This window comes from Epinephelus moara, chromosome 5 (assembly GCF_006386435.1).
Source record: "Epinephelus moara isolate mb chromosome 5, YSFRI_EMoa_1.0, whole genome shotgun sequence".
Lineage (NCBI taxonomy): Eukaryota > Metazoa > Chordata > Actinopteri > Perciformes > Serranidae > Epinephelus > Epinephelus moara.
Window position 1 is genome coordinate 23,269,379 of NC_065510.1, and position 17,299 is coordinate 23,286,677.

The 17,299-nt window shown below is 39.1% G+C and overlaps 1 protein-coding gene and 1 long non-coding RNA gene across 4 annotated transcripts in view; one reads left to right on the forward strand and one right to left on the reverse strand.

Moving 5' to 3' along the window:
• The window catches only part of fbxw7 (F-box and WD repeat domain containing 7), a 163,648-nt gene extending 149,074 nt beyond the window's left edge, over positions 1 to 14,574 (reverse strand). The window contains exon 1 of one of the 2 annotated variants that reach the window (XM_050044715.1): positions 14,086 to 14,574. The gene's annotated coding sequence lies outside the window, so the exon portion shown is untranslated. Of the gene's footprint in view, positions 1 to 155; positions 296 to 14,085 lie in introns of those variants that run through there. The other variant, XM_050044714.1, reaches the window with a different exon arrangement.
• On the forward strand, positions 235 to 17,299 carry LOC126390419 (uncharacterized). 2 transcript variants are annotated; one of them, XR_007569966.1, is made up of 4 exons: positions 281 to 337; positions 7,647 to 7,706; positions 10,782 to 10,939; positions 16,936 to 17,299. It is a non-coding gene; the product is annotated as an uncharacterized LOC126390419 (long non-coding RNA). The 2 variants fall into 2 exon arrangements; XR_007569967.1 differs by lacking the exon at positions 7,647 to 7,706 and having other exon boundaries at positions 235 to 337.

Sequence of the window (17,299 nt, forward strand, 5' to 3'; positions counted from 1 at the left end):
GCTGTTGGCAACAATGCAATTCAAGCGTATATTTCAGCCCGAGGCTCACAGAACAACAGCCAAAAAGCTACTATAGGGAAAAAAACACTAGAAACAGCAGCAAAGAAACAAGAGTAACTGAAACAGTTTCCTACAAGACACAGAAGGGGCCGAACCTTGTCAGTCGAGGGACTGCGTAGAGGCTCTGGAAAAGCTTGCCTGTGCTTGGGGGTACAGCGTTGTTATCTGCAGCACCACAGACCTTCCCCTTTGAAGTGATGCTGAGCCACCGACCGAGCCAGGGGCACCGAGGGTGGAAGGTGGGAGGCTAGAGAGAATGTAGAGAAAGCAATAAAAGGTGAGAAAACAACTGTGGGTTACAAAAGACACAGCAACAGCAGAGACATAAACAAAACATGCCTGTTCATTTTCATCTTGTAATGTCAAAAAAATGTACCTCAGAGATCGTTTACGGCAACTTTGTTAGGAGGAGAGATAAAACTTTAAGGTCACGTCACTGCTTTTCCTTCGTGTTCTACGTCTTGTTTAGGGAGGCCGTCTTTCGTTTTAGGGAGTAATGAGGAAAGCATATGGTGGCCATGTGTTGGAGAGCGATAGGCTGCATCGGGAGGGGATGTACAATCAGATGGTAAAAGTGAGGAAAGTGAATTGACAGACTGTTTTGCCTGCTCCTTCTGTTCACTGCAACTCTCCCTCAAGGATTATCCTCTCTAATAGACTTAAAGGCACTTTAACTGAGCTGCCAGCTGCCTGCATCCCCAACGGAAAGCCACCCAGGTCAAGTTTGAGGGAGGATATCCTACCATGACAATGCAACACATTCCTATGGTGCCTTTACTTCTTTGCGACACCCAAATAACCTGTTATTTAACTTTGATCTAAAGAGTAACCGGATAAAATGCAGTTAAGGGAATTAAGACTGAAAATAAACTTAAATGCAGGTATTAAAACTGCCTTCTTATTGAGCATGCTATTCAAGCATTTTGGGTGCATTCACGCCTACTTAAAGCTGTCAACATGGGATCAAATCAGATGCATTTTAGAGCTACAGTAAGCGTGACCCAACCTACTTTAATTTTGATAAACAGTAAATAATTCATCCAGAAGAAAAGGGAATGTGGGCCAGAGAACTGTGATCTACATAGCTTCAAACTGAGACGACTTCTGTGTTGGCAAACTGCACAGTGCAAAAGTCATAAAATTGTACTGAATCCACAAACAGCCTAAATACAATGTTTTAGATTTAATTGCCTTAAATGGTTAGGTTGGTTTTGGCAATTTTAAAGCTGGATGGCCAAAATTCTACCATACGGTGCACATTTATGGGAGAAATTATTATTTACCCCAAACAGTGCAACCACACTTTTTATCACAATTTGGAAATAGTATGAAGGGCAGACGATGAGGAGTGAGCCAGCTGCAGACACCTGCGTGGCGGAGAAAAGACAAGGACAGGATGCTGCAGTGACCTTGGCTTTTTAGTTGATTAAACTGAATTTGGAAATGAATAATCAGGTCAGTGGTTCTCTGTCCTGCTCCACAGAGTATACACACTTGGTGGTTTTCCTTCAAGGCGTCTTGTCACGGTCTAATTTAGAAAAATGACGTGGCTGACTGCATAGAAAACTAACAATACACTCTTTTCTTTGTCTCACCATTGACTCACCTCTATCATTAGTGGGTTTGTTCTTCCTGACCTCTATTGGACTGTTGAAATGTCTGCTAATTACTAATTTGTAGCTATTCAACATTTGACTCTGTAGTGGCAGGTAGGGACACTACAATATTTGGAAGTGATTATGATTAGATAAGTGATTATTATGATTGTAAAAGCAAAGCGCAATTGTTTATAAGACGGCAATAAATGTTTTAAGATACTTTTTCCAATTATATTTTACTCTACTTTTAAAGCAAATGTAAATCTTATTTGGTCAACATTTCTATTTCTTCCTCCAGTAAGTTGTTACCTACAGACATATCTACCAAACTGTATGACTAAAAAGAAACAGCATTAATTGTATGAACTGAAGAGTCCATGAACAAGATGCTAGGGCTGCCGATATGCAAAACAAAAAAATCAATTATTTTGACAGATATTGCGATTGCACTGTGAGTTGCGATTTTAGAGATGTTGTGATTTTTGCTGGGGTCTGTACCAAACAAGCATATATTCTTCCGCCTGAAAACTGATTTGTAGGCCATGGAACCAGTTCAGAGAAATCCTGAGAGTTTTGGCTGATTGTGTTGAACACATACAAAAGAAACAAAAAGGACTCCCTGCTTGATTCAGCAATCTTTTCAATGTCCGGTTTCTTTAAACTTCAGGTCCACGTTCCCCCTATATATTTAGTGTGAGCAGCAGATGAATGAGAGCACTCTAGTGTTCCTCAAATGGGGAAACTAAAACATACAACCTGCAGGAACACAATCACACAAACAATCAACAGTTAAGAATCTTTAGAAAACAAAGAACGTAACCATAAAGTACCATAAAACCAATACAAACTCAGGTTTTGGTGAACTTGTAAATGTAAACTATTGCTTGTAAGCAGCCTGACAGGGTCCTCTTGGACCATGAGACAGTGGGAAACCTCTGACCAGGCGTGTAAAAGAAGCCTCCATTCACAAAGACAGGCGTTTCCATGCCAACAGGACCTCTGCTGGGAGAGGCCTCCTTTCAAATGGTTTTCATCCTGCACCTCTGCTGCAGTCTCAGAGAAGGACTGGTGGGCATTTGAGAGGGAATGAGTTGTGGGTGGCAGTGAAGAGATGCAGTTGTATTAAGGCAAGATGGAAAAGGTCTGAGCTGAAAGCCCCAGAGCCTCTGATAGCGAATCACACCAAGGCAGGAGATGCATCTGTGTGCTGTGGAGCTACTCATATCGCTTTCACACCAACACTGTGACATGATATAAACCCATGTTTGCTGTCAGTATGAATGCATTAAGGGCTTCATACTAATGACTATAGCAATATTAATTAAACTTTCGATTAGTAGCCTATTGGGTGATATGAAAAATATATCATGAGACAATAGAAATTAACCAACCATCAGTGATGTCATTATTCCATTATAACTCTATCTATAGTTGTCTGTATTAGATTATTGACTAAATAATCAATCAATGAGTAAAAATGCTTGAGGTAATCTTGAATTTACAGGAGCTATATTAAATATTTTGTAATACTATATCAAATGACAACAATGTGAATGAGGACACTTGTAAAGATAAACCTACAGAAAAGAGTCTGCAGCGCCTCCGACTGAGCTTTATATTGAGTTTCAGATCACTGTTTAGCTTTCCGAAAGTGAAGTTAACCCTTTTGGTTCACTCTCATCACTCATAACCTTGTTTTTTACCCGAGAAGGCAGAAAATCAAGAAGCAGACAGATACTTTTAGCAACAAGCTGGTGAACATGGTTGAGCATTTAGCAGCTAAAGAGCCAAAAATTCCTCTCAGGAGTTGGTAGAGACCAAAAACAGAGCTAAAACAGAGTGAATATTGGATTTATATTCATCACCATAAACAGCAAACCAAACAAATGATAATGTCGCACCCTAACTGCCAAATGTGTAAATAAAGAACTATTTGATAATAATTTAGCTGTATCAAATTAAAAGTTAATAACACGTTCATGCTGTGTTCACAAACTGCTGCTTTTATGCGGCCAAAAACACCAGTTACTGTAGGTTTTAAGTGAGGAGGCTGACTTGATGAAATGTTTAGGCCTAATTCATTTATTTGAAAACTGATCCTCAATTGAATTTTCAGAAAATTACTGTTACCACAGATGATACATACGTGCCTTTACATACAATAATATATTTTTCATATTGCTCATTAGGAGATCAATACATTAATCTGGGTCGATGTACCAATTCAATAATCAACAATCAAATATTATCAATTTAAAGTAATAACATCAACACATATTGTCCTCTTTAAAATATGCCACCTTTATTGTGAAATTTTCAAGGTACCATTTCTGTCCAAGCACACCTCCCTCCTAAACATTAAAACAGTTCTAGCAGCCTAGTGCCAGGCAGAGCATGGCAAGCAGCTAAAGAAAAGACAGGATATTAACTGATATCATCTCATATTGATCGCAGGATCGGGCTGCAGAGATATACCGGTTTTAAGGTATAACATGATATAAAAGTTGACGAAAAAGAAATATGCAACTGGACAGAGAATCTTCCCTTTATTTGTTATCTTCAAAAAGGATACTTCCACTAACAAAATGTTTCAATTATAGTAATAAAACATTTGTCCAACCAACAATAACACTTCCATTTTCAGTCCTTTAAGGGTAATTGATGATATAATTTCTATAATGCTGTGATACCGTGAAACCACAATATTTTCTGAGATGGTTATCGTACTGTGAAAATCTCATACCATTACAACCCTATCACAGGACCTTGATTTGAATCAAAACAAAATCCCATAATATCAGCAAATATTGTATTGTTGTCCAAAGAAGCTATATAGTATTGTACTGTGATGAAACTTGTAATTTACACCAATATTGTCTATCACTACTGATCATTTTAAGAACTGGTTACCGCTTCAGTCTTAAAACTGTGGGGGTGTACAGATTAATTGATGATTCAAACATGTGAATCTACTGATTCAAATCCACAAATGTGGACTCTATTCGGAGAGAAATTTGTCAAAAAACTACAGCTGGAAGGTCTGCTCTTTGTGCTAACACTGTGTTCCTGTAGATATGATGAGTGAAAGGACACTGGCACTGTTAAAAATGTGCTTGTTCAGCACCAAGAAATAAAGCAGGTGTCTCTCCTAGGACAGGATGAAGACTCTGCTCCATTCTCCTATCTGTATTCAGTTAGTTTAAAATCTGTCTGCCACAGCATAATTTTGAACTATAATATATCCACTATTGACTTGTTATGTCCCAATCTGCGACTTCCTCTCGTCCCCCACTATGTCACACAGCGTTCACAGTATAGCCCACATCAAAGCAATATGCCTGGGAGATTCCTCTCTGTGTTCATTAACCAACTCAGAGCTACATGGCACAGCACTGAATTATTAACGTGCTCCTTGTGCCTCACAGATACAGAGCAGAGGGCCATTCACAACTGCAGAACACACCCACGCTCGGCTGTAGTTGCCTGTAAATCTCCAGTTAACCCTGAAAACTCATTAGGAAAGCATATTAAGGAAGCACGAACCAGAAAATACCATCACATGATTGATAACAGCAGTATAGATGCAGGAATTGGATGATGAAAGCATGCAATAAAACAAACAAAGAAATACTAAATTTTAAGATGTGGAGCTTCATTTTTTCGTAAGCGTGAGAAGAGTATACAATACTAGAGTGCTGAATAACAGCAAGGCATGAGAAGTGAATACATAAAAAGTTTCAGGTAAATTAAAACTGTGAAATGAATCTCAACACTGACAACTTTTTCTTTGACAGACACAACAACTTAACATAACTCACAAACTCAGTGCAATTTCAATCAGACAGGTTCCGTGTTACAGAACGTTATCTGATTAATGTCTGAAAACATAACCTTCCACATCATTTACCAACAATATAGTTTCCCTCCAGTATTCAACCCCATGATGCTAAAATATAATACCCTTACAGCTGAGACTACATATCATAACAACTACAACTACTAGGGATGAGCATTTTAAGTAAGAATACGCTCATTAAATTATTAGAGTACTGTGGAATGTAAAGTGGCCAACAAGTGCAATTTAAATGTCATTTATTGATCATTTAATTACCTTTTAAACCATAAATCCAAAGTTAACATAGGAAAACTCTATAAACTTTCTGTTGCTGCCATTACATAGGTTAGACAAAGCACCAAAAGACCATCTCCAAGCCGCTCTGCTCACGGTCAGTTCAACGTCTGCCAGGTTAGCACAAGCTGACACCAAAGACACCACGAACTTCCGACTCCAAGCAATCGAACTTACATCAACACCAAAACAGCACAACTCTGTTGTTAAACCCATTAATGACCGTTAGGGCATGTTTGCCATGTGATGCAAACAGTTAGCCCTGCCACTGTGTGTGTTTGCAGGTAAACTTTCACCAATGTTTCCAAGCACAGAGCTCAAACTCCCGCAGCTGTAGTCTGCTAGTGTTTCATGATAAGATTTTACCCATTTTAAATGACAAAAAAATAGAAAAGTCATGTTCACCTGTTGGAGGTTGGGCGGCACCTACTCTATATGTTGATCTAATACTGACACCCAAACTGTGTACTCAAGTACTTGTATTTACCCAATCTTACTAAATATTACACTTGCAAGTACCTATGTCTCCCAATGCTTCAAATGTACTCAGGTGAGATGAAGGCATGGTGCTACTGAGTGTGGATGCTAGTGTAAGCATGCCTCACATTCATGTGGCTATGTAGAGATCAGGGACTGTCAACTCCAGACCAGCGACTGGAACCAGACCACAGAATATTTGATACCACGCCACAGAAAAAGCATGATTTAACAAAAAGAATAATGGATCTTTATAGGCTGTCACAGGCTTTTCTGCAGCAACTGCCTCTAACATGCATCTCTCTTCATTACCTCCTGTAAAATCCCCAACACGATACTGTTTTTGAACTAAAGTAAGCTATCCGTACGCAAGGTAATCAGCCCGTCATCACACCATTAGCAACTTGTTTGCTCCTACTGCTAGCAAGTAGCTAGCCAACATGCATCAAGAGCAAAAACATATGCCGTTGCCAAACTAAAACCCCATAAAATATATTGTGTACATAATTTACCCTTAAAGCTTTTGAGTGTCCAAAATGAGTGTGAAATTTTATGTTAAAAACACAAGGAAGTTAAAATAATACTGTCCATGGCAATTAGGCTACTTTCTGCTAACAAGCCCACAATGCAATGCCTCAGAGTTTCTAGATCCAAAAATTGTTGTGTGACTCTAAACCTGTCAGCGATAAAATAAAATGACAAGCCTCCAAAACCTAAATTCACTGCTCACTTTTGAGTAAACTCCTGAGTGCTTATTAGGTAAGGAGTACTGAATGCATGAACAGAGGAGGGATTCTGGACGCAGCAATAAGGAGTTTTGGGAGGCTAGAGAGTTGCTTTGGAGGAGGGAAGGAAGATAAAAGGCCTAACGTGTGTGTTATAAAATCCAAACATTTGACCTACTTGCAGCCTAACCTTTATTTCCACCCTCCTTGATGTCGTTGTCTGCTGTTGCCCCGAAGTACTACTTGATGGGTTTCTTAGAGACTTTTTTTTCTTTAAGATCTCCAGGAGATGGGAGATCCCTCTCTCTTCAAGGTGACTTGGACCTCCCCACAGAAAAGCCCTTTAATTTCCTCTTTCCTTGATCTCACTTTCTCTCAAGTGCCTCTGCCCACACACACACACACACAAACACACACACACACACACAATGCTGACGGCAGGCTGGACTTTTATAGAGGCTGCTCCGCTAATCTTTTTGCTTCGCTTCATGTTTTGTTTCCTTCTCCATTCCCCAGTTTACTAACTCCTCTAAATAAGTCACCACACTCACTATACTTCCTCCACTTGGTCTTCTCTCTTTTTCCACCAATTCCTTCACATCTACATTTTTATCTCTTCTCTCATCCTCTTTCTATCCCCTGTCCTCTCTCCTCTAGAGCAGCACATCCATCCTCAGCAACCCCATGATTGTCTGAATTCATTAAAATGGATAAAAAGTAAGTGGCACATTTAACAAGACTGACTCAAATAACAATTCCCACTTTCACTCTCCCCTCTAAACTCAAGCTCTGCAGCTAAAACATCCCTTCATCACTTGAAAATCTAACTGCTTTTTTAAACTCTGACATCATAATCATTAATCTCCCAAGTCCTCAAACTCATCTTGACCAGAGGACCTGACTTGTGCCCTCAGTCCCTTCCCCTCTCTCCTCTCAACAACTTAACAGAGGGCGCACTAGTAGGAGAAGTTCTTGCCCTGGACCACCTGTAATGCCTTCTCAATTGTTGAGGGACTGACAAAAAACGGAGGGAAGTTCAGGGGACAGCATGAACCTCACTTGCAAGCTACATGTGACATGGAGGTATATAATCAATAAATCTATAAAATACAAATCATATAATCCCAACATCCCTCGTTCAACTGTGACTGCAGACTTCTGTTGAAAGTATCCCAATCACAATTTTTCGAGCTAGTTTAGGCCGAATATCTGGCTTTCCAGATATCGGATTTCCACCCAGTTAAAGAAAAAAGAAGACTGTGTCGTGGTCATAGTTCAGTTATCAAAGTCCTGTTCATATTAACCATGGAGTCAAACAGACTGAGCAACGGCTAAAGAGGTTGTAGCCAATTTTGCTAACATTTAGCAGCAGAGCTGAGAATAGAGCTGTCTTTCATTTCCGTCACTGTATTGCTATTTACGTTAGTTAGTTTGTACTTACAAGTTGGTTTAAGACAAGTCTTGCTTTATAAAAGGTTATAGCCTGCCATGCTGCCATCTACCGTTACCACTGCCAATATTGTCAGATGGCTTCGCCTAATTTTACCATCCTGTTCTCGTCCACTAAAATGATACAGGGTTTGCTGTCTACAGTCTCCCTGTTTCCACATGAACGAAGCATTAGAGAGGGCAGTCCTAGATGCAAGTTTCCTCATGTTTCCCGTTTCTCTCTCTTTAGTCAAAGAAGGACGAAAACCAAAAAATTTGCCTTAAAAAGGAAAGACCTGTATAAAGCATCCCCGGATGAGATAACAGTGACAAGAGATGTGGTATAAAGCAGCAAAATCAGGAGGAAATAGTCAACAAATCCAAAGAAACTTTTGTATCAAAGCAGTTTCCCCAGAAATCCAAGATTATTTATGTTTAATTGTAGCTTAAACATTCAGAGGGATAAGCTGTTGCCAACAGGGAATATCTTATCAACCCAGCTCCACAAAATAAGCCTGATGAACAAAGAGTTTATTGGCAATTATTAGTTTCACTTATGCATGTAGGTTACAAATGTGCTTTTAATTGTTTCTAATTCTAAAAAGTCCAGTCGTGTCTCCAGGAATGTACGCCACCTGAAACACGTCTCCTCTGTTGACATCCTCAATAACCAAACTCACTCACACCCCCCCTTCATGTTTTGTCAATACGAGCTTCAAAGCCAGGAAATCTCACTGTCCATATGAGAATAGTTTTAGGAAGGCCCTGGGGTCAGTTACGCGGCAACAGTCAGGAGTGTGGGAATGTGAAGCTTTCTGCAAACAAAGTCTAGGATACCCCTCATCTCTCACTCTCCGAGGGCCTGCAGCAACAATCACAGCCAGAAAAATAGTATTTCATCACACTGATCCACGTGAACTGAAAATATGCCATTCTTGTCTCGGTATCGCCAGCCTATCTTTGTACTTCTCTAATCCTCACTTATTTATATCGTCTTAACGGTTAGATGGAGGAACACATGTCCCGCGTGACATCATACAATGAACTGAGAGTTCAATCTATGTTCATGCACTTTCAGAGGGATACATAAAGAGTAGTTTGACTTGTTGTGGGTAATAAAAAAACTGCAGCGGCTTGGTTTGTGGATAATAAACAGCCTCTTTCATTCATCACACTAGGATGCAAAATTATCAATTACTGGACCATGACCGGATGAACAGTAATAAGAGTGTGCATGCCACAAGGGCACAAAATATGAAAATACTAGTATCTGAGATCAAATCAAAAGTCCCCACACTTACTATAGATTCCAAAGTTACTGGTACAGATATGATTTTTCTATTTTTTTCGAATGAGCTTTCAATACATTGCTGCTTTATCAAGCCAAAGGTGAAACTGAACAAGCTGAACCCCAGACAACAAAGTGGTTCTTGTCTGTTGACGATAAATCAAATAAAGAAACTTATTTCTGGTGACTGTGACTAACATGTTGTCCTCAATGGATCTCTTCTAATATCTCCTCTAAGGACATGCATGCACACAGTATATGGCACATTATCAAAGACAAAGACAAAGTCTATATACATATAGATTCATTTGATATTCTGCAATCACAAAACTGTTAAATTAGGACCAAACTTCTTTTTTATTTGGATGAATAGTCAGTAGTGTTGTGTTTGTAACAGAAGTACGGTAGGTTGTTGAAGCTGACGAAAAGCCAAAATATCAAACTTCAACAAATTAAGCCAGATTCCCAGCATTAAGTGGGAAACCTGCAAATGTTGCTGGCTGTCCAGACTACTTCATCTGCTGCACAAATGCCTTCCAAAGCACCTCTTGACAGTATGTTGCTAAAAATGTTCACTAAAATAAGTAACTGCTTCAAAGCCCAACGCAAACCAACAGCACTGAAATAAACCCTGTCTTTAAGCTCTCTGTGTTCAGCTTTTGTTGACACTGTCTCAGAGAGGTGTTGACTTCTCATGATGGTTTTACAGAGAGTTGTTTTAAATTATCTAAGAAGGAAAAAGTCTTCTCGGAGTAGTTTTAGATTTGAAAAGCAAATAGTAAAGTATCTATTCTACGAGTCGACTGACTGTGTGTAAACAGTTGGATTCTGTGGATTGGCTCTGTGCATCATCACACGGAGCTTGAGCAAAAAGAAGAGCATCTTCGCACTCGCATTTCTGTAATCTGTGTTATATAGCCTAAAAGAAATGTTCAATTTCTCACCTCGAGGATGTTGTGTCAAGACATGACTCTCATCTGACATTGTCCTTGAAGATACTGCCCAAAATACAAAAGACAACCGCCAGAAAAAGCATCATCTATATATTCTTTCCTTTCATTGTTTTCTTATTACAGCTTTCAGACCTTCAAGGTAACCCACACATTTTACCATGCTGTTTCTGTCGCATGGAAAACCACTTGTGGTGACCAAGAGACAGATGTTCCTTACTCTTGCTATCTCAAGAGGGACAGGCTCAGACCTGAGAGGCCAAGAGAATTCACTCAACTGGCAGGTACAGTGGGGACGAAGCAGTCATCTTCTGGAGAGGAAATAAGAGCCACTAGTCTACAACATCTTTCATGTCCTGTATTCAGAATACAAACTGCTCCCATCAGGTAGATGATAGAGTCCAATTACAAACTGGAGAAGATATAAAAACTCTGTCCATCCTTCTACAGCTCAGTCGGCAGAAGAAAATGTTGGCATTGCATGTTTCTACAAACCACAAACACTTTACATTTTCATGTTTCGTACACATCATATCAAATTTAAGTGATATAGTATACAAGCTAATTTTGTCATCGGGAGGAGAAGGGGACTGTAGACAGCATGTTACCTAGACGAGAAGCCTGCCAAGCTGCAGACAAAAGTGGTTGTGTTTTAGCGAGCCATTGCTGGCTGTATTTTCACATGCTTTTTTAGCCTCTAAGCGCAGGCATTTCGTTGTAAGGCAGATGTATTTTTTTACCAAGACACTGCATTTCCTGCCGGGACTGTGCACCCAAAACCAGGTATGTAAGGCCAAAATATTACCTTTACATAACCATAACCAAGTGGTTTTCGTGCGTAACCATAACCATGCGTTACCGAAAACACTGCTGAAACGTAAAGTCTCAACATATGCGCTCCAAAATAACGTGCTAATGTGACGCATCTGTGGTTTGCAGAAACAAATGACGCAAACATTTTTTCTGGTGATTGGGCTGCCCTCTATCAGTGAATCTTCTAAAGCCAGGACATAAAAGTGGTGTAAAATGAGGAGCTATGTTGCACACATGCACTTTATTTTTGCACGTGTCTGTGCTATGCTTTACTTGTGTTTCTGCACTGTGTCTGTTTATGTGGTGGTCTTTATGTCCAAGGCGAATTTCCCTGGAGACAAAGTAATCTTGAAACAGACACAGTGAAGAAGGTTAAACCTGTGCCTGCTGTGTCAACGTGTGTTATTTGACCTGCCTCACACCCCTCCTCTTGACCTTGGTTTAACATGCTTTGGACACCTGTTCAGTGAACTGTCTTTTCCATTAGGGATTGTAATTTATTTCAGTGTTAGTTGAAGTTGAAGTTTAAATTGAACTTCCAGACTAGAAACTGCACACAAGAAAGACACTATATAATCAGACAACAGAGAATCAGGGTGTGGAGAGAAGTGAAACCAAAACTTTCTGTACTACTTATGTAATGTAATTCTGTGCAATTCTGATGCATAACAGTAATACATAATGAACAGTTCCAGACGTGAGTTTGTGTGAACACACGCCCACTGATTTCACTACTGAAGACATGAAGTGAAGAGGTTAAACTCAGGTTGAAAGTGAATGTGCTGTAGCACTATCCTGGTTATGTGAAGCACGTGTAAAAATCATATCTTGGTATCAGAAACCTTATCCCAGTTCTGAAAAACCTGAATTTGCCAGCTGGAGTACTCTCATAGAAATCTGGCAGCTGAGAGACCGTGCAGGAGCATCCTTGACTAAAATTAGTCAACAAACAAAAAAAATAAAACAAAAATTGCATAATGATGGTCTACTTGATGAAGTAAATAATGCAGAGGACAAAATCTGTTGTAATTTGGTCTTCCTTTACAAAATAGTATATGGAGACCAGAGTGGTTAAAGCAGCGAGAAACCAAGCTGGGTTCATCCTCAACAACTGAGGAAGCTCGGTCAGTACAGACATGACAGATCTGCTGGATATCAAGAAGACAAGGCTGTACTGCAGCAGATAATCAGAAACTTTAATAATCTAGAACTTGATAAACAAAATCCTGTATACAGTGACACAAGTACCCAGGTAACAATCCCAAATAACATCAAAACCAAGATGAGACTTCAGACAGAATTAAAAGTGTTTCTAATACATTATGACCACGTACTACACTTACTTTTACCATTAAACATCAAATTAGAAACACTTCAATGCAAGAGCTCAATCTCTCACACAGTTTCAATAAAAACTGCTTACTAACCCTCAAGGAGATTGGATTTATTTGAGAGCTGTTATTGATGACTGGATTACTGGATTAGAGACATGGGACAGTGTTTAGCTTGTCTAACAATCAGCAAAGCCACCATTACTTAAGAAACTGCCTTCTGTAAAAGTACAATAGCTCCTGTGCATTGTTACATCAGAGCAATCCAGTGTGTTCTCCAAACTCTAAACAACCTACAAACTGTTGTCATTGTGCCCCCCCAGAACATCTGGATTTAGCCAATGTTACATAACTGTGGCACAGGTTAACTTTGCATGGGGTCTGCAAGCATTTGGGACTTAACGCCTCCATCAAATCAAGAGAAAGCCCGATCATGTAGCTCCTAAATTGCACCTTCATATTTTGAACACTACAACAAAGCTTTTTGTTCATCAAACTATCACACAAGTCAGAAAAAAGGCAACAACACTATTGACTAAGGCTGCAGAAGATGAAAGCTCTGTGAGCATTTTTTAACAACTGAAAATGCATTACAAAGCACTGCCTTTAACTAACTCAAACTCTTTGTTTTGTTTTATTTTATTATGCCTTTATTTAACTTTATTTCTCACGTTTTATTCTTAGCATATCTGTTGTTGCTAACTGCTGCCTCTTCTGTTTGTTATTCATGTGATTATTTGGTTTAATCCTGCAGAATTTGCACTTGCCTGTTTCTATTCTGTTGTTTAGTCACTTTATTGTTTAGCACTTTAAGCTACAGCCCATGTAATGTGCTATATAAATAACGTTTATTATTATTATTATTATTATTATTATTATTATTATTATTATCACATAATGAACGTGTTGCATGCGGACTGAACTTCTCTCTCAGTGCAGCGTTTGACTCAAGTTTGTGCAGCTTGTTTTAAAGCCAAACTTTTAGCAGCGAAGTGAGCCACTACACTTCCCAAACTCGGTCAGATTGTTTTAACAAACGATGCAAACATTACGACAGAGCACGATCGGCCACTGAGAGCTGAACCTGACACCGACAACTTCTTTCAAATCGCCAACAAGCTCCACATCAACAGAAGTGCGTTAAGCTGACTAGCGTTAGCAATGCTAACTCAGCTAGCGAAGGAGCTACTCGTTAGCTGGCTAATGCTAGGCCCACTTCCACTGGTCCATCGCTACAATATCCCCCAGTTATGATCTTGCACTTTGTGATTTTATACTGTGTTTACCTCAGAAATGTGGAGGTGAACAAAGACAGCAGGCCTCTCCAGTGATTCCTCTTGGTCGTGTATCCAAACCGAGATATATCCTTTGGAGCTTGGTGAAGCTAACGGCACAGGCTCCGGTGAGGTTAAAACGCTCCTTCTTCGCTCCTCGGCTCCTCCACCAGCAGCAAGTCAAGTGTTTGTAACTAACAGAGGCTAGCACATTAGCTGGGGGAGCTAACTAGCCTCTACAAGCCGTGTTCGTGTAATGTTAGCTGGCTAGTAAAACACCGCTAACGTTAGCTGCTCTGTCAAATTGACAAATGGAGTGTTTTTTGGTCGCCCCTTTGGCTCTGTTGTTTGACTGGGCGACATGCGATGGCGTCCGACCATCACAGGAGGGAAAACACATCCAGTGAGACCAAATAGCGTGTCAGTTGTGAGTGATTTGCCGTTCACAGGCTCCTCAACAGCCGCCAGGTTTGTTCGTCTCCTGACTCTCCACCGACTGGAGAGAATGGCTGTCGCGACATGATGATGGGACGTTTTTGTTTGCTAGTGGGCGCCCGAATATGACGTAATAATATACTCCCTGGATGACATCCACGTGAGAAAATAATCACAATCAGAATCTGGTTTTTATTTATTCATATTTCACGACAAGGAACTGGTGCATTACATTAACATATTGACAAAAAACTTAATTAACAATAAAAATACATAAAAAAGGATCATTTTTAATTAAATTTACACGTTACAGCAGCTCAAGAGTCAGAAGCTAGAGAGAAAGGGAAAAATATTGAGGACTAACAAAGAATACAACAGTACAAAAGTACAAATTATCTGAAATAAAAACAAAATAAAAACATATACACTCCACACACCTGTCACTTATACAGATACTGTACGCCCATGATTGATAGTGGCACAGAATAACTGAAATACACACATTAAAATATAAAAGCAGGTCCTGCAAAAATCAAGAGACGTAGAAAGGATGGAAGAAAACTGCAGCAAAAACTATGAAAAAATATAGCTAAAAAAAAATTTGTTTTTTAATTTAAATTAAAAAGTGTAAAAAAAAAAAGGGCTTTTTTAAATATATTTAAAAATACCCAAATTACGTATATTCATACATATTATATATAATATACTACTAACAATACAATGTTCTAATAATATAAAAGTAGATTTTATGTCATGTATTTAATTTTATTAATATTTAATTTTATTTATTCATAATCTGGTTGTGTATGTAAGATACATATTCCTTACTATATTTAATTGTTATATTTTACTCTCTATTTTTACTTGTACTATGTTATGTTAAGGTCCTCAACTTGATATTAGTCAGTGATTCTAATTAATGAGGCTACAATTAACATTATTATCAGTGAAGCACGGAATTAATTGGGGATAACATGTTCTGCAGGGTTATTTGTGTGTTTCTCAATCCTTATTGGATATGCAGAATTTATATGGTAATGACCCATTTTTATTCCATTTATTATCTTCAATTAATTGATTCCAAAATAATTTCCTAGAGGATTTGAAGTGATCTCTATTTGTCTGTGAAATGTATTTTTGAATATGCTAATTATTGCATTTTAATAAGTGTTATCTAGACCACTGATTCTAATTTGGTTGTGGTTTAAATTTTTAATGACTTTAAAGACAATATTTCTTTCCATTAAATAAGACAGACCATGCAATAGTTTTGTAAACAGATGCAAATTCTCCATTGGTAGACAAGTCAGCATGAATTTATTGTAAGCATATATGTGCTCATTATCATTAAACAAATAAGCCGCCCTGAGACTGGGAGGTCGTGGGTTCGATCCCTGGCCGGGTCATACTAAAGACTATAAAAATGGGACCCATTGCCTCCCTGCTTGGCACTCAGCATCAGGGGTTAGAATTGGGGGGTTAGATCACCAAATGATTCCCGAGCGCGGCACCGCTGCTGCTCACCGCTCCCTCAGGGGATGGGTCAAATGCGGAGAACAAATTTCACACGCTCAGGTGTGTGACAATCAGTGGGACTTTAACTTTAAGATGCAAGACTGATATCATGAGGGGGCCTATTTATAAAGAAACCTAATCTAAAATTTTGTACAACCTCCACATCAGTACTGCTGATGATACTTTGATGCTTTCACAAGTTGTTCATCTAAAGAGAAGTCACAAGATAATACATAATCTTTATACCTAATGCAGCTTTTCATTACATGAGACAAGATGTTTAAAATTGCTTTACACACATTTGCAAATTATTTACAAATGTTGTTTTTCTAAAATGACATTAAAACTATCAAAGTTCCTCCTCAGGCAGTCTGAAGAGGAGCATTCAGCACCTTGAAACGTCACTTGTGGATGTTGTTTATGTACAAAATGACACCCATATTTGCAATCTTCCTTCAAGGCTTCACATTTTACTCTTCTTTAAATGTACATAAAAACAAAAAGAGCACCTACAAAAGTTTTGCAGTTTGCATGGCAGTGCCACATAAGCTTTGACTGTACCTTTCATTCACTTTCCTAAATGTTCTTGTTATAATAAAATGTAATTGTGTTATTGTATTTTCATCAATAAAGTTTTGGGGGAGAAAAAATGGGAGGGACTCCAAATCCAAATTTGCATGGTGTGTCAGAATCATGCTGGTTGAAAACCTAGACCTAATTCTTTCCAGAATGTTGAGCTTCATTTATTCATAGGCAAAAAAAAAAGCAAGTTATCGTGGATTAGAGTGCTGCTGCTGCTGCTGCTGCTGCTGCTTCTGCTGCTGCTGCTGCTTCTCAAGTTAGCCCTGCAGTGCCAGCCATGGTTAGCTTTGGCTCATGGTCATTTTCATGCCCTGTATCTGGATCCTCCAGGGAGAGTCTGAAACCCTGAGATATCACTAAGCACCAAACATGTGATCCTGAGACGTGTGGAATTGAGACTGGCATCTGGTCAATGAAGACTGAAAAGCAGACCCTGGACACAAAGGACAGCTGTAAATATCCTCACTTTGTTACTAAATACTCTCTGTAGCGGTGTGTGTGCTTTTATGGAAATTGCTCCTTGAAGTTGACTCCTCAAAAAAATCTGAGCTCTTGGCTTGAGTTTCTCATCGGAGTTATCCTTCTACATGCTGTTTTCATCGTTTTGTCAGTGAAACTAAACATTAAAATGCACAAACCAGAGTGGTGTGTGTGTTAACGTCAGGGCCGCAGCCAGGATTTTAGAAATACTGAG